Here is a 23,171-nt window from a genome sequence, read left to right on the forward strand (position 1 = left end):
ATTTTATTTATTTGAGAGACAGAGTATATGAAGCGGGGAGGGGCGGGGGGGGGGAGCAGTGGGAGAGGGACAAGCAGACTCTGCGCTAACCGTGCAGCCTGATCCTATGACCCAACCCAGAGGATCATGACATGAGCCAAAATCAAGAGTTAGGTGCTCAACCAACTGAGCCACCCAGGTGCCCCTCAATGTTTCTTTTAAAGGGGAGCAAATAATATAAAAAATAGTATTCTAAATGTTATACAAGTAAGAACTGAAGAGTACCATTTCATCTGTCCTGGCTGCTTCTTTTTATTGAAACAAGGTTTTGAGTCAGACAGATTAAGTTTGAATTTATAAATTATATCCTCAGGCAAATCAAATTCTTTCAAACTTTTGAACCTCAGTTTCATCTGTAAAATCTAATGGGGTTGTTGCATGGTAACTTTTACTTTTAGGTAAAAGTAAGCCTAACAGAAAAGTAAAAGCAATGACTACTAAATGTATTGTTAATACAAGCTTATCTTGCCTAATTTCTAAAAAGCACCTAGTATATTCCTACCTTCCTTTTACTTGAACAAAATCTAGTCACTTGGCTAGTTTTTTTCTTAGCTACTAAGTGTATTTTACCGTAACTTTATTTTCTAAAACTAGGTAGATTTTAGGCATCCAGGATGTGCCAGGTGCTGTGTGTTACAGGTTGAAAATATAAAATATAATGGAGTAGTAAGATACAATCTCTCCCCCAAGGAACTTCTGGCCTGGTGGGATAAAAAGGCAAATAGGTAGTTATAACAAGTGACACATACTCTCATAGGAGCTGTCAGGCTGATCTGGAAGAGCACAAAACAAAGGCATCAAACCTGGACTTGGGCAGGACAGGAATGATTTAGAAAAGGGTAAGCAAAGTCTTGAAGGATGAACAAGGAGACATTAGAGTAGAGCTTCTTCATAGATGATTCAAATCTTCCAGGGTTCATGAAGGTATTCTGGAGAGAGTTCAGAAGGCAATACAGGTATCTGTTCTGATTTTTAAAAATAAGTATTTATATACGTTCCCTTTAAAACAACAGTGAGAACCTCTAAATGTATGAGCAATGATTAGTGGAAATCAAAGGGGTTATTCGTGATTCAGCTGCCTTGTGGATTTATCACTCAGCTGAATAATCCTAGCCACCATGGAAACTAATGATTCTATAGTTTTTAACTGTATTATTTTTAGGCATATATTATTTAATTTATGCCAAAGACAACAGACGTTAGAAACAGTGACATCAAACTAGTAAGAGAATTAAGAGCCTAAATAATAATTCTATAAATTTAGAGATACTTTTACCAGATCCACAAACCTGCATTCATCTGATTAATATTCTTATATAGCAAATCAAGATGATTCTACTTTTTAAAAAGTCAATGTTAAGAGGAGAAATATATGAAAATGATTATGTGTAACTTAGCTTCTTCTACACCATTGTGTTACATGCACAGAAGTGGTTAAATACATCCCCAAACCAGCTATCTTTCAGGACAAAATAAGAAAATTATGAAAAGTTTTTAAAACTTTTAAAACTGAGTTTTTAAAATATAAAATGAAAAAATTTTCAGGACTTTTGTCCATTTTATATGTTTTAACACAGTTAAATTTTAATCTCAGCTCCAGCAACTCAGACCCTTCTGCTTGGTGTGCTCCTGCCTGGAAAGTGTTTCCTCACTCCCATAAATAGTCCCCCGATCCCATTGTTATACTCAATGCTCTTACCCTGCTTTTCTTCATAGCACTTATAACTAACTACGTGAAAGAACATAATTCTTTTTAATTCACTTTTTTATTACATGTGTCACTCCCTACAATTCAAGTTTCACGAGGGCAAAGAAAATAGTGCCTGGGCAAAGAAAATAAGTACTCAGTGAATAGTTACTTAATAACTTCATACCCACTAATACCACTTTCATTTTACAAATGAGAAACCCAAGAAATGGAGATTTAAGTAACTGCCCAAGATCACAAAATTGGCAAGCTTTACAGGTGGGGTTTGAATCTCAGCAGTCTGACTCCAATGCCTCTGCTCATTAAGCCCTGCACTCTCTGCCTCAATTAACTAGGCTGATTTCTAACATTTGCATCTAAACAATCCTATCCGGTAGGAAGGACAGCAGTCTCTGCCTCAGGGCAACAGTGTTATCAAATTAGACAGGGAGATGCAACATCCAGATTCCCCTTCAAAAAAGGACAGAAAATGTCATCAGCAGATAGCCAGCAGCTGTCACCCCAGGGTTGGCCTCAGATGCAGAGAGCTGCCTGGCCCACCTTCACATCCTTCGCTGGCCACCTGCACCTGGTGACCGAGCAAAGCGCAGGTATAAAGACCCAGCCATGTCAACAGGATGTAGGATGTTTTCACAAGTTACTACTCACTTCAGATCTCCCCACAGGGTCAGCTAAGGCTTTTCCAGACCTGAATTGCATTTCAACTTCTTCTGTGCGCAATTCGGCGTCTGCCCCCTTCCCTTCACATGTGTTGATCCCCAGCAAACATCTTATACAATAGACTCTTGGCATCTGATTCCAGAGAACCCAAAATGCTCAAATAATGAATAAAGTGAATAATTGCTCCCTGGATAATGAAACTTAGACTCACACTTGAACCACAACGATCTTTGGCCTGTTTTCTTAGTTATCTTATAACTAGTTATTCTGCAAAGGAGGAAAGAAATACAAAAGTGGCTTTAGAAAGTAGGGCACTTAGGACAATGCTTGGGCTAAGTCAAGCAACTAACGTAGAGGTCAGGTTCCCATACAACCAAAGCCTTAGTTTCGTCCAGGAACTCACTTTTTGTCCTTCAACATATAACTTAGATAGAACCCACCATCAGTAGTTATAGGAAAAGAAGTCCCAATTAAGAGTTTATTTAACTTCTGAAGTACTTTTTCTGATAGAGTTGGAAAATATGTTTTGCAGGTCCGGAAGTTTTTGGCTCCAACTTCTTAATACTTCAAAAACACTTTAAGAAACTTCCACAGACTGGTCCAAGGTAATGAGCTTTTTTGAACATTAAATTTTCAATTCTCACAGCACTGAGATAAGGGTTCCCATTGTACTTCCAAATATTTTTTACCAAAGCACCTCAGTAGGAGAAAAACAAGTAAACAGTGAATAAATACCCCTCTATCTCCTCCCAATCTTGACAGAGAACAGGATGTTACAGCAGTCTACTATAAGCAGGGAAACTTCATTTTTTAGCAAGCGAGAGAGAATGCACACACTCGAGTGAGGGGGGCATAGGGAGACACACAGAGAGAGGGAGAGACAGAATCTTAAGCAGGCTCCACGTTCAGCACTGAGTCCAATGCAGAGCTCCATCTCAAGATGCTGAGATCATGACCTAAGCCAAAATCAAGAGTTGGACACTTAATGAACTGAGACACCCAGGTACCCCCCAGAAAAATTTCTGTGTATGCTCTTGTACATTCTCTTAATCCAAGTAAGTTTTGCACTCTATTATATATAGTATCTGTTTTAAAAGATAAATATGAAATTGCTTCCTTCCCACAGGTAAAATAAAAACTATTTGTTAGATAGACTTATATTGACTTAATCACAGAAAAAGACTAAGCACATAGCAGTTTGATAAGCACGGTCACACAACATACTACTTTGTATCCATTAATCACCCTTCATTGTTATGTATGAAAATAGTGAAAATAAAAATACTCCACACTAAAATCTTCCGTTTCATTATTTAATGCTTATGCCTCTACGTGAAAAAGCACAGGCTTTTAAAGATGTATAAGACAACAACATCCCAAAACATTTTAACTTGAAATAAGCAAATCATATTGCAAGTTACATTACACTGTAAGTTAATCTTATCCCAAATCTCCATAATATCCAAAGTAACATATGATTTCATGCTACATTAAGTTTTATATGCTATTTATTAACTCCTTCCTATTACAATATACACTTATTCTTGTTGCTTTCCATCATTTAAAAAAAGCATGATACCTACTTTAAAAAACTTCAAAACAATGTGGCATACATAGCTGCACCCAGAGAAATCAACTCAATGATTATACAAAAACTTTGCCTTTACTTGTTTGATTTCTACTTTGAGGATAAAAAGTAAATGCAATTTACAACTAAAATTCCTACAGTGACAAGTTGTAGGGTTTTCCACCCATATCTATAAAAAATTTAAAACAAAACCCTGCTGTAGAAGGGGAAAAATCCAGAAAGTTAGCACAGGCAACCATCTGCTCTAATGAGTCAGCAGTCTCTTCTCCACGCTGCGGAACACTGCAGTAGCAAATCACAACACCAGAGGCCCAATTCTGTTTCTTCCATTTTACAAGGTCCTCTCTAAATTGCTACTGGTTGGTGCACTGTATAGTAATTTCATCATTCCAGAAATAATAGGGGTTCCTGGGGGGCAAGTATGAGGTGTTATGTAAGAGCTATATACCAAGGTTCCAGGACAATATTATTTACATATAAAATCCTGGGGCACTTAATACTTCATTTTGTACACAGTTTACCTTCTTAGAAAAGGGCATCATAAATCTGTTTGATATTCTTATGGTTAGTCAAAAGTTATAAAAGAAGTAGAATTCCAGCTAATAACACTACCTAGTATTTATAGAGTACAGTACTACATCATTTTGTGAAACACTTTCCTACTCATTTTATTTAATCTACCCACCCAGCAACTCCATTAGAAACGTTTATGCAGCAGATGACTATGCTTAACTAGTTTCTATTTTTATCTTGCCAACAAAACCCTAAGTTGGCTCCAATTTTGGTAAGCCCATCAAGGTAATTCTAGTTTCTTTGAGAATAACTGGCTTGGAAATGAGCATATAATGATGTTGTGACCAGTAAAGAGGTAAGGCAAAGTCCGTTGGAAAGCTTGTGGAAATAATTTCTTTGCTCTTTTATTTTTTTAAGATTTTAAATTTTTTTTGAGAGAGGGAGCGAGAAAGAGAGCACAAGCCAGGTGGAGTGGCAGGCAGAGGGAGAAACAGACTCACCCCTGAGCAGGGAGCCCGATGCAGGACTTGGTCCCAGGACCCTGGGATCAGGGCCTGAGCTGAAGGCAGACGCTTAACCAACTGAGCCACCCAGGCGCCCCTAATTTCTTTGCTCTTTTAAAAGATACAGGCCATGAGAAACACGTTTTTCCCCTTGCGATGTGCTCATCTGCACGAGATGTACAGCCAACCTGGGACCTTGTAGGGCGCTAATCTAAGCAGACAGGCCACTTTGCATTTGGGTCCCTGTTGCTTTTACTGGTCTACTAAATTAACCAATCTAAGAAGAAAAGAAAACGTTTCAAGAATAAATATTTTTATATTATACATATTTCATATTGCTATTTAAAAAAAGGAGAATGGGGGCCCCTGCGTGGCTCAGTCGGTTAAGCATCCACTCTTGATTTCAGCTCAGGTCTTGATTTCAAGGTCATGAGTTCAAGCTCTGCATTGAGCTCCATCCTCGGCATGGAGCCTACTTAAATAAAAAGATAGATAGATAGATAGATAGATAGATAGATAAGAATGGATAGACCAAAAAGTTAAGAATAAAGGCAAACATAAGGTCACTACTTAAATAGCTTACAAAAATTACTGAGATGGACAATAAGGAAACATGCAGACAAAATTGGGAACCAAAGTGTAGAGAAGTACAGAAAAATCACAGATGGCAAACCGGACTAACAGAATCAGGAAAAATTTACTCCTATTGGAATAAAACTTTTTGAGGACATGCATACTACACCCCTCCATTTATCAAAATAAAGGCATTCTTGTAAAAGAAATAGTAAATATAAAAGCTAAGGTGGACACTTAAGTGGGGAATAGAATTCAAACTATCAGCTACATACCTATACGTTTACTGACAGGCTTGCCAGCAAACAATTTTTTTTTTTTAAAGATTTTATTTATTTATTTATTTGACAGACAGAGACAGCGAGAGAGGGAACACAAGCAGGGGGCGTGGGAAAGGAAGAAGCAGGCTTCCTGCTGAGCAGGAAGCCAGATGCGGGGCTCGATCCCAGGACCTTGGATCATGACCAGAGCCGAAGGCAGATGCTTAATGACTGAGCCACCAAGGTGCCCCGCCCACAAACAATTTTTATAGCATTTCTAGAAATTAGCAATTAGATTCCTTTCACTTCAAATTTTTATAAATAAAATTGTACTATAGAGTGTGATAGTCCAAAGCTTTAGTTAAAAAAAACAAAATACTGTATTTACTCTATAAGTTCTATGTTTGAATTTATAGGCTAGAAGCCTATGATCAATGGTAAGCTATTATATGAATATACTTCAGTATCCCTGCTTTCAAGGAGCATGTTTATTATTTTTTGGCCTCTCCCTACACACAGCAAAGTACCTTGCACAGCAGTAATTTGATAAAAATGTCTGAAAATGAAAATAGATAATATCAACTATTCATTACACACATATTTACACTCCAGGCATTATGTTAAAAAATGGGCACATACTTAACAGCCTTATGACATTAGTGGTGTTTGACTAGGAAATAGGTTTTGAGACTTAAGTCACCCACTCAAGACGACACAGCTACAGAGTGGTGAAGACCAGATTTAGTCTGGTTTTAACATGTAGGCATTTTACAACAAATAATTCAAAAGACCTATTTCAGCCAACAGCTCTATTACCTTTTCTTTTTTAAAACCAAAGTTGCCTGTTTTTCATTAGTAACTGACTCTATACTAGAATTACAAAGGTTAAAGATTAATATGCAGGCAAAAGGGAGATGAAAAAAAGGTGACAGATTATTCACAAACTAAAGAATAAGTAGTAGACCAAGAATTGACTGCTCCTAAAATATCCATCTCTTAAAAAACTAAGATTTTTTTTTAAAGACTTATATATTTATTTGAGGTAGGGGTAGGGAGGGATAGAGGGAGAGAACAAGAGAGAGAAACAGACTCCTCTCTGAGCACGGAGCCCAGTGCAGGGCTCGATTCCACCATCCCAAGATTGTGACCTGAGCAAGAATCAAGAGTTGGATGCTTAAATGACTGAGCCACCCATGTGTCCCCCAAAATTAAGATTCTTAAGGAACAGTGCATAATGCCATATTTTACTAGTGCCTAGCTTTATAATACAAACCTAACCAACTGATAATAGGAAAGAAAGAAAGAAAGAAAGAAAGAAAGAAAGAAAGAAAGAAAGAAAGAAAGAAAGAAAGAAAGAAGAGAAGAGAGAAGGGCAATGAAGTGCAAAATAAATGGGCACATCTAAGTGGAAAATGAACATCTTTGGAGCAAATAAGAATATTAATGAAAACACCCAATTCTGTTACTGTTAATAACAGGGAATAGTAGTGGAAACTTGGTTAATAGACTGTCATAAATTTGGAACAATGAAGCTATATAAATAGTACCTGAGTGAGAAATTCCTCTTATTTTTCTTACTTCTTAGATAAAACTTAAACTAGAGTGTAAAAAAGTTCTGGTGAACCTGACCTTAATATCCCATTTGACTTTTTGTGAATTTTTAGAACATTTTCTCGATTTCAGGTTGAAAAAAATGAGTCCCTGAGGAAAGTCCCTTGATTTATATCCTAAATTTATCTAGGATATAAAAGCCAAGAGAGCCAAATGATATAAATAGTAAAGAAAATAAGCATTTATTACATATTTTTCTTTAAAATTTATTTTCAAAAGCAACAGGCTTACAATTTTTAACATACTCAAAGGTGGTTGGTTAAGTGTCTGCCTTCAGCTCAGGTCATGATCTCAGGGTCCTGGGATCAAGTCCTACATAGGGCTCCTTGCTCAGCAGGGAGCCTGCTTCTCCCTCTGCCTGCCTCTGTCTTTCTCTGACAAATAAAATCTTAAAAAAAAATATACTCCAAGTCTCATCACTTAAATGTTGACTTATTTCCTCACAGTTTTTGACATACTTATAATCAATACTGTAATCTATTCTCACATATTGTTATTCATAAGTATCATCTTAAACTGTAAAATATTTCATTAAAGGGATACCATAGCTTACCTAATAATTCTCCTTACTGGGTACCAAGACAGCTTCCCACTTTTTGCTATTTCTGTTTTTTACACTTGCTGGTATACTTTTATTGATTTTAACTTACTGACTAGCGGAAGCCGAGGTAAGGCAAACAACTAAGGATCCATAATGATACTCTTTATGCTGATGTCTCATAAGAGCAATTCTTACATACACACTCCTACCTAGAAGTAATGCCATATTTCATCTAATCTAAGATACCATCAATTATAACATACTCTTCTATTACACTCCAGAAATTTCAGGACAGGCATTAATTTCACAGTTGTTAAAATGTGGGGGGAAAAAAACGTATTTCCTAGAAACAATAATAAACCGTTATCAGAACTGAATACAGGACAATAATATTTATACAGAAGGAGGTCAGACTTGTCAATCGTCATTAGAACCAAGGCTAAGAAATAGAAAAACAGATTTCTAAACTGCTAAAATGACTGTCTTTAAGTTTCTACATGTTTCAAGAGACCTTCATATTGTCTTGACTCAATTTATGCACAATTAAAAATTATTACCTAATATTTTAGATTACTACAGATTTAAAGTAACAAAACACCAAATTATTAGAGAGCTATACTCCAAGAATAAATAAAAAGTAGATAATGAAAGAGACTGTGAATTAAGGGTCATAAGAATGACCTATAACCATCAAGGAAAGGTCAATTTGGGTTTATTATTTTCAAGAAATACAGAAAGCAATCTGGCAATATGCAACAAGGCCCTTAAAATAAATGTTCAAACCCTCTGATTATAAATTGTACCTCTGGGAATATATTTGACATATGGATAAGGATTTATTTACATATGTGTTAAACACTGCAAAAGTGAAAAACTAGAAATATCTTTAAGATCTAATGACAAACTGAAGTTAGTTTATCTGAAATCTTACAGTCTTCCCCCAAACCCCAGTGTATTTAATAATAATGAAATTTCTTGTGTTAAATAGTCCGCAAGTCCAAGTTCACAGTACCAAGCACTGTCCTTAGCAAATTCTCTTCTGAGAGGATCCTCAACCTTCGTGGCCTCTGAGCACTGCAATGGCTGTTTGGCTTTTGGATAGGTTGTCTCAGATAAACTGTGGCTGAAGTGATCGTACCAATTTAAAAAAATGTCAGCAGTCATGTATGAGAACTATCCCCTTTAAAAGTAATCAACCTAGAAATTTTTCAACTACTTAAAAAAAAAGGCCACTGCTCAAAATAATAAGAAACCTCTCTTGAAAACTGCCTACAATTACCGTATCACTCTTTGAAATGTTAATTAAGGAGAAATTTTCTGGATTGTTTAGCCAAGCAAACATACCACAAACAGCCAACATGGCCAAATATAAGCAATACACATATCTGAGAACAATGTATATAGAAGAGTCAGCACCAACAGTGTTGCAGTGAAAATGCTATTACATTTGTATTATAAAGTGATATTTATGTATTCAAATGGATCTGTCCTGCCATTTATTTCATGGATGGAACAGAAGAGATAGGTTTACAAAGTGTACAAAGACACATTAACCCAATGTTAAAAGAAGCATCACCATAAACAGGTTCACCTTCAACTCAGGAGTTCATAAAATCTCTGCAATGAAAATATGACTTAAAGGATAAAGTGTGCAAAGAAGTGGGAAAGAATGCTGCCTAGTATAGGTGAGAAAACACTTCACAACATGGACTTAAAGGTATGACTTCAATCAAAAGTTCACAGACACTTCCAATTCAGAGGGCAAGAAGCTGCATTTCTAATGGTTTGCCTAGTATTCCATGCAGTCTTCAATAGTGCTCCTTTGTCATACTTGCTACCACTGTAATTACAAATCTGTGAACAGAGTTGTTCAATGTCTGTCTCCACTGCCAGACTGCAAATGCCAGGGAAACAGGGACTATACCTGTTTCATTCGTTGAGTACCCCAATTACATAGTAAAGCACACTGACACATAGTAGAGAATTACAATATCGCTCAGTGACAATACTGGCAAAGGCTGTGTGGGATATAAGCACGCTCATTCATTGCCGAGTGAAAACTGATACACCATCTTTGAAGTGCACTAAATACACATTTTGGCCTAATGCCCAATGGCCAAGATCTAAAAAAGCCAGTATTTAGCTGAGGCCAAAGCTAAAACCAAATACCATCATCACAGAATGATCTTCTAATGTAAAAACTTTTGTTAGAAGTTGAAAATCTTGAAATTTTAATGGCTATTTTGATTATGATTGCTGGAACACCAAATCATTCTACAAAGAATAGATAAAATCTCTAGTCTTCCTGGTATTATTATTTAAAATTTTATAAACATTTATTAGCTCAAAAGGGCTATATAATACAGATATAAGTGGACAACTGACTTTTGACAAAAGTGCAAAGGCAATTCAGTGGAGAAAGTTAGTTTTTTAATAAGTGGTAGAACAAGTCTATATGCAAATGCAAAAAAAAAAAAAAAAGGTACTTCAATCCACACCTTGTAGCATATACAAAAATAAACTAAAAATGGATGGTATACCTAAATGTAAAACCTAAAACCATAAAACTTCCTTTGTGATCTTGGACTAGGTAGATTTATTAGATAGAATACTCAAAACACAATCCATAAAAGAACAAATTGATAAATTGTACTTCATGAAAATTACAAACTTTTGCTCTTCAAAATATTGTTAGAAAAAAAGCCAAGTCCCAGACTGGGCAAAAATAATTGCAAAGCATAAATGTAATAAAGGACATATCTAGAATATATTTTAAAACTCCCCACACTGGATTAAAAAAAAACAATTAAAATGATGAGCAAAGGGTTTGAACATATACTTCACCAAAGAAAATATATGGATGGTAAATAACTACATGAAAGATGCTTAACATCATTAGAAAGATGCAAATTAAAAGCAAAATAAAATGCCACTCCACACACAATAGAATGGCTAAAATTAAAAAGACCATAGGAAATGGTGAGGATATAGAACAAGAACTATCATATACTGGTGGCAGGAATGTAAAATGATACAAGCATTTTGAAAAACAATTTGGCAGTTTCTTAAAAAGTTAAACATACACCCACATATGATCCAGCCAATCTACTCCTTGGTATTTACCCATAAGAAATGAAAGCATATGGGGGCACCTAGCTGGCTCAGTTGGTAGAGCACAAGACTTGTGATCTTGGGGTTATTAGTTCAAGCCCCACAGTGGGTGTAGAGATTACTTAGAAATAGTAAGATCTTGGCGCGCCTGGGTGGCACAGTGGTTAAGCGTCTGCCTTCGGCTCAGGGCGTTATCCCGGTGTTATGGGATCGAGCCCCACATCAGGCTCCTCTGCTATGAGCCTGCTTCTTCCTCTCCCACTCCCCCTGCTTGTGTTTCCTCTCTCGCTGGCTGTCTCTATCTCTGTTGAATAAATAAATAAAATCTTTAAAAAAAAAATAGTAAGATCTTTAAAAAATACCTTAAAATAAAAACAATTTTAAAAAAATGAAAACTTAATGTCCAAAGACTTTTATATGGATGTTTATAGCAGCTTTATTCATAACAGCCAAAACCTGGAAAGACAACCCTAATATCTATCAATAGATGAATGGATAAACAAATCGTGGTACAGTTACAAAACAGAATAATACTCAGCAATGAAAAAAATTAAACACTGAAATGCTTAAAACCTGGAAGAATCCCAAAATAATTATGCTAAGTAAAAGGCAGACCAAAAAAAAAAAAAGGTTCTATTTAGGTAAAATTCTAGAAAATGCAAACTAACCTACAGGGACAGAAAAAAGATCAATGGTTGCTTGGAAATGGGTAGTGGGGAGGTATGGAAGGAAGGAATCACAAGGCAGCATGAGAAAAAACCTTTTGGAGGTGATGACATGTTCACTATACTGATTGCAGTGATCGTTTCACAGGTGTATACATACATCAAAACATCAAACTGTACACTTTAAATATGTGCAATTATGTCAATTATACTCAATAAAACTATTTCAAAAGCACAAAATATTAGCAATATGACTCCTATAGGGCATAAATGCTTACACAGTATATATCACATTCATTTTTGCTTTTACTTGTCGACTAATAGTTATAAAAGACAACACGGTTTATGAAACTCATAAGAGAATCTTAACCCCAGGAGAATCACAGGAGGAACCATGGAAAACAGCCAATCAAGTTTCTGTCTGTTTAGAATGAATTGATGTGGCTCCTGATAAGGCTGTATGAGCACACTTCAATATTGTCAAGCTCAGCAAAGCCTGGGAATACTTAACAGCTCAGGAATACAGAAGTCAGATATGCCTTCAAAGTACTTACTCGTCTATGTTTTTAGAACAGGACTTAAAGCAGTATCTTGGATGAAGATTTGGGAAAATCTTAACTCTATCTTGAATGAATTTTTGACATATGAGATATAGAAAGGTTTGTCTTCCAAGACACAGGCTAAGCTCTAATATTTTGGATATCAAAGTTGCTATGGTTCAATGACTCATTTGGAGGATAAAGATAAGAGGGAGAGTTACTGTCTATTGTTTTATACTGCTCTAATTTGAAGTAGAAATAGTTCACAATAAAGAACTGAGAGCCTGTTTATCTCTGCCTCTTTATAGGTATTTCCCCCACCCTCGTTATCCAACAGTATCTTTGGGTGAGGATGAGATCATATTTAAACACACACACACTCACATCCCGCTGAACAATAGCAAGTACCATAAATCTGCATTCTAGTACTGTAGGTATGTTCGAGCACTGTAGGTACACGAGGCTGGGACCTGAGCAGATTCTGTACTGTAAGTGTCTGCTTTGTATCCCATTAAAGAATTTGGTGTGTGTCAGCCTGCTTTTGAATTAATGATAATTTTTTCCCTTTCTTGAAACAAATGAGACAGAGGACAGTGAGGAGAAGTATATTTAAAACAATTCGTGGATGTTGCACCTCAGCTGAGTAAAACCTCCCACTGCCTAATTCTGCATTACCTAAGACCAGGACTTACAGATAACTGAAAACCCATTTGTCACAAGAAAATACATAATTATTCATACATTTAGGTATCACACTCTCAGTGGTCTTATTAATTGGCAATCTGATTCCCTATTTATTTGAAAGCACTTACATTATTGTTTTAGTACATAAAATTGGCAACTTTCACAATTATTAACAATCGTAGCATTTTATTCTTTTAATAATATACATTGACAATTGTAGCATTTTGCTCTTTCAATGGTACACATTCAAACTTCAATTTATAGCATTTCAATGCATAAATCACATAAGCAACACTTCGAATCATAACGTGAAAACTTACCATTATTTGAAAGTAACAAGAAGTCTAAATGTCATACTTCGTTCTTATAGTGACATTGTTCCATTGAGTAGATATGATGGGTAGTCTATGCTATCACAAGATGGTAGATCACTCGTAATTCAGGGATGCTAGAAATGTTCAAGGCATTTAGCTACTCAGCTTCCCAAAGACTCAAGCTAAATGATTTGGCAGATTTAAGCACAAATCTAAACTTCTGTGCATTGCTAAATTGGAAAGTAATTTGGCCATACCCACCAAATTTCAAAATGTACATATCCTTTGACTCAGTTCTTCCATTCCCAGGAATTTCCTTAATGTATACAAAATGTCCTATTATCAAAATATTATAGCCTGTTTCTTATAGCAAAAGTCTGGGAACGTCCATTACTATGGAGACTAGTTAAATAACTTGTCATAGTAAAAACGGCTGGTAATACTCAGCAGTATTAAGATAGACTCTGGAAAGAGATGCCCTGGATTCAAATCCTGAGTCCTATTATGAGCTGTGTGACATTGTTAGGCATTTAACCACCCCATGCCTAATTTGCTTCATTTATTAAATGGGGATAAATACAGTACCTATTTCATAAGGTTTCTGTAAGGCTTCCATGAATGAATACAACTAAAACATCAAGAAAAGTGTCTGGATCAGTAGTAAACTCTCAATAAATGTTACATATGATGATGATGATACATTAGTACAACTGAATACTAGACTATTATTTAAAAGAATGATGTAGTTTTAACTGTACAAATGTGGAAAAATCTCCCAGATAACATTGTTAAGTGAAAAATGTAATGTCCAGAACAATGTGAAGCAGTACTACCTTTGTGAAAAAAAAAATAAGGATTGGGAGAGGAGAAAATACACATATATAAGTTCATAGTTTTTACTGCATTTGTACATGTATTATCCATTCAACTTGATTAAAAATATTATTGAATGATTGAATGAGTGCTAAAATAATTAAGCCACATAATAAAATTACTACATATATCTAACTGAACAAAAGAGCATGGTAACTAAATAATAATGGCAAATATTTACACAGATCTTTCGTTCCAATAGTTATCTAATTACTTTTCTTATATAATTCATTTAATCCTCACAACACTTAACAAAATAAATACTCTTATTATCTCTATCTTAAAACTGAGAAAAATGCAGAAAGATAAAAGCAACTTCCCCCAAAGTCACACTGCTAGGAAGTAGCAGAGCCAGGATGTGACTCAGTCTGTCTCCAGTACTTATGCCCTTAACCTCCTTGCTATGTTGTCTCTCAATATTATTTGAAAATTACTTATTATTTACATATATCTCAATTCTTTTCAAAAAGAAATTTGTATGGTTTGTGATAAAGAACATATATGCTATTAAGTTAATAATATTGGTAATGAAAAGAGAAAAACAAAAAAGATGAACATGAGAAACAAATACAGGTGCTTTAAACATACAACAAATCCAACTCTAAAGCATCTGCCATTTTCTTTTTTTTTTTTTTAAGATTTTATTTATTTATTTGACAGAGATTGAGAGAGCACACTTGCAGAGGGGGAAAGGGAGAAGCAGACTCCCCGCTGAACAGGGAGCCTGATGCAGGGCTCCATCCCAGGACCCTGGGATCATGACCGTAGCCAAAGGCAGACTGAGCCACTCAGCCGTCCCTGCCATTTTCTATCATAGCCTTGAACGATGTATTAACTTCAGCCTCTTAAAAGGACTGAAATAAAGTATTAAATAATTGTCAATACTTTCAATTTTGCCTCTTTAAAGACATTCTTATTTGAGGGGCGCTTGGCTGGCTCAGTGGGTAGAGCATGTGACTCTTATCTCAGAGTCATGAGTTCAAGCCCCACGTTGGCCGTAGAGCTTACTTAAAAAAAAAATATATATATATATATACACATATATATGTGTATATATATATAAAATTTTATTGGAAGCTTTCCTAAGGAGAGTTACTCCCGTATTTCATTTTTTGGGTTTTTTCTATTGACTAAAACTCAAATGTGGACTTTTCCTTATTCTGATTTTGTCATATGATTAAGTCAGATGATATACCCCATATTTGTGCAATATGCTCTGTATCTCCCAGGCATAAAGAATTTCTGGAAAATTTAATATCCACAGCAAAAATAAAGAGTATATTTACAACCCAATCTGGTAATGTCTGGCATTTCCCTGCACATTTTTTTTTAAACATATATTTTTTTAAAGATTTTATTTAACAGAGAGAGACAGCCAGTGAGAGAGGGAACACAAGCAGGAGGAGTGGGAGAGGAAGAAGCAGGCTCCCAGCGGAGAAGCCTGATGTGGGGCTTGATCCCAGAACGCCGGGATCATGCCCTGAGCCGAAGGCAGACGCTTAACGACTGTGCCACCCAGGCGCCCCTCCCTGCACATTTTTAATGACAACTTCTTATTGGGTACACAATGGTTACCACACATACAAAATTAAGGAGAACTTATGGAGTTATCAGGACAATTTATACACTTTCCCCTTAACCATGAGAATAAATAAATCAAAAAATATTTCAGGTAATTGCCATTTCTGGTCATTTCAAGTGGTATTTTCCTCCTTATTAATTCCTTCTTTGCCCTATTAGAATGTTTATTTTTTAAATGTCAATGGTTTTGTTTTTTGTAATTACAGAAACACTATGTTCATTGTAAAAATAAAAACACAATAATACAGAAAAGCGTTAAGGACAAAAGTAAAAATCTGAAATGCCCATCCAACCATTCTGACATGACCACTAAACATCTTTTCCTGCAATTGATCTTGTACAGACATGCGTAAACAGTTTAACATGCACATGTTATTGTGGGGGTACTCTTTTTTTCTTTCCTTCTTTTTTCTTTTGCTTATTTCCTCCTTCCAATGTTAACAACTGTTTAAGCACATACAAAACTCAAAGTGTTTTCTCAACTGTTTTACAAAAATGGGATCTCATTACATACATTTCTCTAACTTTGCCTTTGTCACTTAAGGTACATGATGGAGATCCTTTCCACTCATCAGTATAGCTTTAACTCCTATTTTTTTAATAACTTCAAAAATATTCCATGATATGCCTATGCCATGATTTATACAATACTCCTATTGACAGCTATTCCCTTTATTCCCAGGTTTTTGTTACTATAAAACATTGCTGCAATCAACATTCACGTAAATGCTTGCTTGTCTTTCTTTTTTTCTTTCTTTTTTAAAAGATTTTATTTATTTATTTGAGAGAGAGCATATGAGCGGGAGGAAGGGAAGAGGGAGAGGGAGAAGCAGGCTCCCCACTGAGCAGGGAGCCTGACAAGGGACTCAATCCCAGGACCGAGGGATCATGACCTGAGCCGAAGGCAGATGCTTAACTGACTGAGCCGCCCAGGCACCCCTAGCTTGTCTTTATTTCTAAGATCCCACAGAATGGGACGGCTGGATGGAAAAATATATATATTCAGTATTAACAGACACTGCCTGATTGTTTACTAAAAAAAACTGTAACAATTCACATCCCCACTAGCATCCTATGAGAAAATCCTTTACCGCGGATCCCTACTAGCAGTAGGTTTACCACTTTATTTTTGCTAGTCAGAAGAGTATTTCACTGTTAGCGTATCAATTACTAGTGAGGTTTTGTCTTTTTTTTTTATGTTTGTTGAATGTCTGGATTTCTCTTCTATGATGTTCTGGTCACACGTTTATCTATGTTTCTATTGCATGTACTCTTAATATGTACTAGTTTTTACATATATTAACTCTTTATTTGTTATACATATTTCAAACACTTTTTTTCCAAACTGACTTTTGTCCTTTATCTTTGCCATTGAAAACTACTACATCTAGTCTGTATGTACAAAGAAAATCCAGGGGATTAATGTTTTAAGTATTTTACTGTTTACATTTAAGCTTTTAATCCCTCTGAAATTATTTTGTGCCTGTGCTGCAAAGCAGCAGCTCAATTTTATTTTCTTTGAGACAGTCAAGTTGTATTGGTTACATTTACTATATATGTGCCATTTTCTCTGAATGGATTGAAATAGAGCTTTGTCATGTATTAGATTCCTTTATATGCTGGGATTTACTTCTGCTTTTAAAATTTTGCTGTGCTTACATAAGCCTAAAAATACATCTGCACTGATAAAATTAAATAATTTATTTAGTTATCTGGATAAATTGAAACATTTTCACTTAAGATATTCAGATAATTAAGAAGAAATCATTATTTAAATGTCTTAATTCTCCATATCAAATTTAAAAAAAATTTTGCTGCCCAAAGCAATGACTACTGATGGTGGAAATTCACATACACAAAAGGAAGAGTAATAAATTCTAAATCTTTCTTTAATCTCCTAATCCAGGGATAATCACTTATTTTGATGCATTTCCTTCCAACTTTTCCAATATGAATATATAATCACTGTGACATAGTTTTTTTAATCATGCTCTTTCTTCAGTTTTATAAGTATTTCCCAAATTAGTCTTCTCCATTTTACTTTTAAACAAACACTCCTTTTTAAAAAATTAAAGAAATAACTAAAACAAAACACGAAGTCTGGTTGTTTTTCATTGCTCAAACACATCTGGAGCTCTTCTGGATCACATCAGGCATTATCCATTTTATTGTCAATGAAATATGCTTAATTATCTTTCAGAAAAGAAACAAAACATGACATGTTGTAGGTATAATTTTTAAAAAGGTATATCACCAAAAGAACAATAGTTTTTATAGACAGCATTAAGATTCAAAACTTTTTGATTCAAAATTTTTTGAAACCAAAAAAATAGCACAGGTCAGATCCAAAAATACCTGAATACCAATTTTTAAAAACAGGCTAATCACGGTTGTAAAATTTATTAAATAGAGCTAACTACGAACAAAAATAAAGGGGAGTTTAAAATAAATTAGTCATATATAATTTTATTCACAGTAGTTAACTAATTCTAAAAATACCTTTGATAATTTAAGTAAAAAGAAGAATCTATACTTATACTATGAAAATATACATCCATTCCAGTCATCTTTATAAATACACACAAAAACATATATGTATATATATATGTATTTACTATATATACAATATGTATATACTATATGCATAAAATACACTTATACAAACCAGTCACTTTCGTTTCACAAGAGGAAAAAAGAGAATTGTAAAACTTTTAAAGTCTCTACAGAAGGAAATTAAATGGAAAACACAGACCACAATTTACTTCACCAAAATATAAAAGTTGACATTAAATTCATTAATCTCCCCATAAAAATCTTTCCTTAGAATAAATGAGTAATAAATTTTTCAGGATTAAGGTGAAACATTAACTCATGATAACTATACTTCAATTATTGTTTAATTTACTGGTATTTTCCAATATAAAACCACTAATCTTTGTGAATCATCAATTTAGAAGAAAATTTTTTTACTCCAGTTCATGTCCCTGTCATATTCTCTACATTCCCATCTACTTCATATGAGGACAAAAATTAAAGACATGTAAAATAAAATGCAAAAATTGTAAACATAAGCATATACTCAAAAGTTCCTGCTCTATAGCTCTGCACAATTTTAATATATTTCTATAACCCACTGTAAGGATAAAAATTTAGAAACAGAAGAACTACTCCTTAAATTGATTCTACATATTAACAATCATAAGCTTTGGAAAAATCTATATAAAAAATATTAAGTCACTGCAGTTGCCAAAATAATGGGAATTTGTTGATATTTCTCAGCTTCTATTGATAAATCTGTTTTAGAATCTCTGCTATAAGTACATTTTTCTAGTTCCTCTATTTTTTGGTAATAGCCTCATTTCAAATTCTATTCATTTCTCTACACCCCAAACCTGTTCCTCATTTTATAGGATGACTTAAGTCTCCTTTAAAAATACAGTATACAGGAGGTGCCTGAAGGCTCCGTCGGTTAAGCGACTGCCTTCAGCTCAGGTGATGACCTCAGGACCCTGGGTTGGAGCCCCGCATTGGGCTGCCTGCTCAGCAGTCTGCTTCTGCCCCGCCCCTCTGCTTCAGCGCGCGTGTGCGCATGCTCTTTCTCTGTCTTAAATAAACAAAATCTTTTTTAAAAATACAGTATATAAAACCAAACCAGATATGAGTAAAGCTAACAAAAACTTACAATGTACTAGGCTCCCTGTATTCATAGTCTAATTTAATAGCACCTATGGGATAAATTGAAATATGAGAACATTTAAGCTTAGATTAAGTAAACTGTCCAAGGTCACACAGCCTAAATAAGTCGTAGGGTCAGAACCTGAACCCAGGTCTGTATAACTGGGAAATCTATTCTCATAAAGTCTACATTATATTGCTTTACATTTATATATCACTTAGTTTTTAAAATACGTTCACATAGATTATCTAGGGCTTATCTCACCTGAACTTAAGATACTCGTGGGAGAAAGATTCTCAAGTATCAAATCCTAAGCCTCCACTCCCAACTTTACTCTAAAAAGCATGTAACTAAAGTAGCAAGGCTGAACCATCACCCTCTGATTTTCGCTCTAGTGCTACATCACTTGTAGCCTATACAGAGCCACATTTTTAAGGACAACTCACTCTTCTTCCCTTCCCTTTCATATTTGGACAATAACCATACCTACTAGTAAACATGTATGGTGTGAAAATAAGTTGGTCACTGCATTACTAAAGTCTGTCTGATGTTTCTGTCTATTCTTCTGATCATGATTTGGATGGTTATTATTACCAATTTATATTTGAAAACAATACCTAGTACAGATCCTTAGAAGGATCTATGATTTTTAAGAGGTTTAAAACTAGTTTAACCTTCCTGTCTAACTGTCAAACATTCATTCAATAAAAAAATAAATAAAATTTACTGAAGACTCATCAAGTACTTCAGCATCCTGGTTCTGAAGACACAAGAGTAGAGACACCATCCTTGAACTCCTAGGAGCTTTATGGTTTACTAAGGAACAGCCCAGCCAACAGTAATCAAATAAAATGTGGTAGAAGTGAAGAACAGAAAATAGTGTGTGTGCTATAGGACTGAGGGGCTAGTTCTGTCAATAGGGGGACAAAGCATTCTTGGTGGTGCTGATAACCCAGGCAGAGAAATGTTAAGGAAGACCTCAGAGTAAGCCCACAAGCAGTGTCAGGGACCTTAACACAAAAACTCTTGTGGGTCATTTACTGTTGGGACTACAGCAAAATTCCCTAATGAATGTTACGGTTTCTCCATGTAATACTCGTAAACTGATAAAAAGCTGGCTTCAGGGGCACCTGGATGGCTCAGTTGGTTAAGCATCTGACTCTTGATCTCGGGTGGAGTCATGATCTCAGGGCTGTGGGATCAAGCCCCAAGCCTCCGCCCTGCGCTCAAGCGTGGAGTCTGTTTAGTCCTCCCCCTCCACTCCTACCCCAGCTTTACCTCTAAAATAAATAAATAAATAAATTCTTTAAAAAAAAAAAAAAGCTAGTTTCAGAAATGGCTTCCTAGCTTCAAACCACTTGTTTGTGCATGAATTATGCATAATGTTAAAGCTCTTTTTCGCACTCAACTTTAACAGCAATTTAGTCACCAATTCCTGCTGTTAATTTCATTAGTGGGCAGAGTTCCCTAAAATTGGGGAAATTGTGAAGTAAAACTGCAGACTCATTCACAACCTCCTTCATATTGACATCTTCCCCTCTAGTACTCAATGCTCTTCAGCTGGTTTTTCTCTTTCCTACTTTGGTCTCACCCAGACAGGACTGGTTTGGACTTCCAGGGCTTTTAAAAAATGTGTCCTATTTGGTGGAATGTCACCTGGCCAATGAAGCAACACTGCTTATGTTTTTCTTTCCTCTAGAGATCAGAGAACTTCACTCTGGAGCAAACTAATGGATGAAACTATATTTATTTTGGTAGCAGGCATGGCTACATAACCATGCCAGTAGAGTAGGACAATAGCACAAAATGCCAAAACTATAAATTCAGGGTAGTGGTCTTATTACTTAGGGAAAGCAAGAAACATTTTTAAAGTTATGTTTTCTAGCAAAGAGCATCAATAGATCAGTTTTTTTTTTAATCTTGAACTTAGTATAAAAAATATTTTATTAAATTAATATTACACTAGAATTTTAACCTTTTGTTCCCCTTAACAAAATCAGTTTATTGTAGAGAATTTGGATGATACAGAACACAAAAACAAATCTGTGACATCCGTGACTCAAAGATAAAGATTCCATCTTCTTCACTTTTCGGCCATCTTTCTAATGGATTCTTTTATTACATTGGCTATAAAACTATAAGGTTTAACAAAGAACATGACTTTTCAGAATTTAAAAAACTGTAATTTAAATTTTAAAAATCAAATCTGTAATTTCTGTAAGGCCTTTCAATTTAAAAGAACCAGGGGACTTTCTGAGTTTGCAGTGTAAATAAAAGAGTTTAACCCCAAACTGAAAAACACTCTTCCCTAAAGCACCTTGTTTAGGGTCAAAACATTGGTTACTACATTACATATGAAATGGGAGTGCATCAGGTTGGGCAAAAACCTAAGCAAAATAATTTCTGTATTTTCACAAGACACTATTCATCAAAATCTGAAGAAGTCACTCGGAGTTATACAAATAGGGAAGGCTAAGGAGGAATATAAGTGCTTCTTAATATAAATTCACCACTGGTCAAGGAATTAATTGGGAACAGCAATTAACAGGATTTCTGGTAGACACGACAAAAGAGAATGTCAAAGGCAGAAAATAAGAAGTAAGCGATATCTTTACTTAACCTTCTTACCTCTAAATTTAAGGTCAAATACATTTGGTTCCATTATATTTCCAGCCCCACCAGTTTCTTAAGAATACTTCCCTGTGGGGGAAACCCACTTTTCCATAAGCTAGTCTGGGTCTCCTGCAGAGCACGAAACCGCAACACCATCATCTCTCAACGCCTCCCCATTCAATTGAGACTGTCGCATTACCAACACCTCCTGTTTTGAAGCTAGTGTATCTTTATTCTTTCAACTGTTTTCTCCCTTCCTGCACCATAAAATCAGAGAAGAGAAAGGTAAAAGCCTGCTTTTACCCTTCCAGGCCCAACCAAATTATGTGAACATCTACAGAACCCCTCACACAGGGATGTCAGATTAAAAACTCAGAATTACTGAGAAAGCACATTCGGAGCAAGCTTTACAGTGACTCCGCAGTGAGGGCCACATCAGTGACATTCTCTCCCAAGCCTGTCTCACCGGAGACGCCTCTGCCTCCAGGGTTTTTCCTACCTCCCAGCTTCCCAGCCCAAGGCTGAAGATAAAGACCGAGCAGGGCCTCTGCAAAAGAATGAGCTTTGGGGAATAATACCTGGAGACTACTGCAGACCCTGAGAAATGGCTGAACCAAACCCACTACCCGAAGCCCCAAAGACTCCAAATAGGGAACCATAATGGCCGCACTCACCCCCAACCCCAGGAAAGGTGGACGTCTCACCCCTAAGTGACTGGGGCGACCACAGTGGGGGAAGCGAGGGTCAAGAGAACTGGAGAAAAGAGCTGCTAGCCAGCGCAGGGTGACAGCAGGGAGAAAGCCCCTGACAACGGAGGCCGCCGTTCACACTTTCTCTTCTCTTCCTCTTCCCACCCCTTCTATTCCCACCAGTTGCCGGTTACCGGTCGCAGCTCACCTGCCGGGGCGCGAGGTGCAGAAACACTACCGATCAAGGACCAGAGGCTCTGTCACTGCGGGAGGGGAAGTCTTCAGCTGCAGAGGGGGGCGGGCCTAGACAGTCACGTGACCTCGAGCTCCGCCCTGCCGCCCCCAGGCAGGCGTGCTGCATTTTAGGGTCCTGTATTTTCGCGAATGGTTTGAACATTAATTTTCTTGCGATGAAATCAGAGAAAAAACA

The 23,171-nt window shown here is 35.9% G+C and overlaps 1 protein-coding gene across 1 annotated transcript in view; it reads right to left on the reverse strand.

Moving 5' to 3' along the window:
* The window catches only part of ATP6V1A (ATPase H+ transporting V1 subunit A), a 57,162-nt gene extending 33,998 nt beyond the window's left edge, over nucleotides 1-23,164 (reverse strand). Inside the window, exon 1 of the mRNA XM_026493520.4 lies at nucleotides 22,950-23,164. The gene's annotated coding sequence lies outside the window, so the exon portion shown is untranslated. The remainder of the gene's footprint in view (nucleotides 1-22,949) is intronic.
* Between the last annotated feature and the right edge of the window lie 7 nt (nucleotides 23,165-23,171).

This window comes from Ursus arctos, unplaced genomic scaffold (genome assembly GCF_023065955.2).
Source record: "Ursus arctos isolate Adak ecotype North America unplaced genomic scaffold, UrsArc2.0 scaffold_4, whole genome shotgun sequence".
NCBI classification, from domain to species: Eukaryota; Metazoa; Chordata; class Mammalia; order Carnivora; family Ursidae; genus Ursus; species Ursus arctos.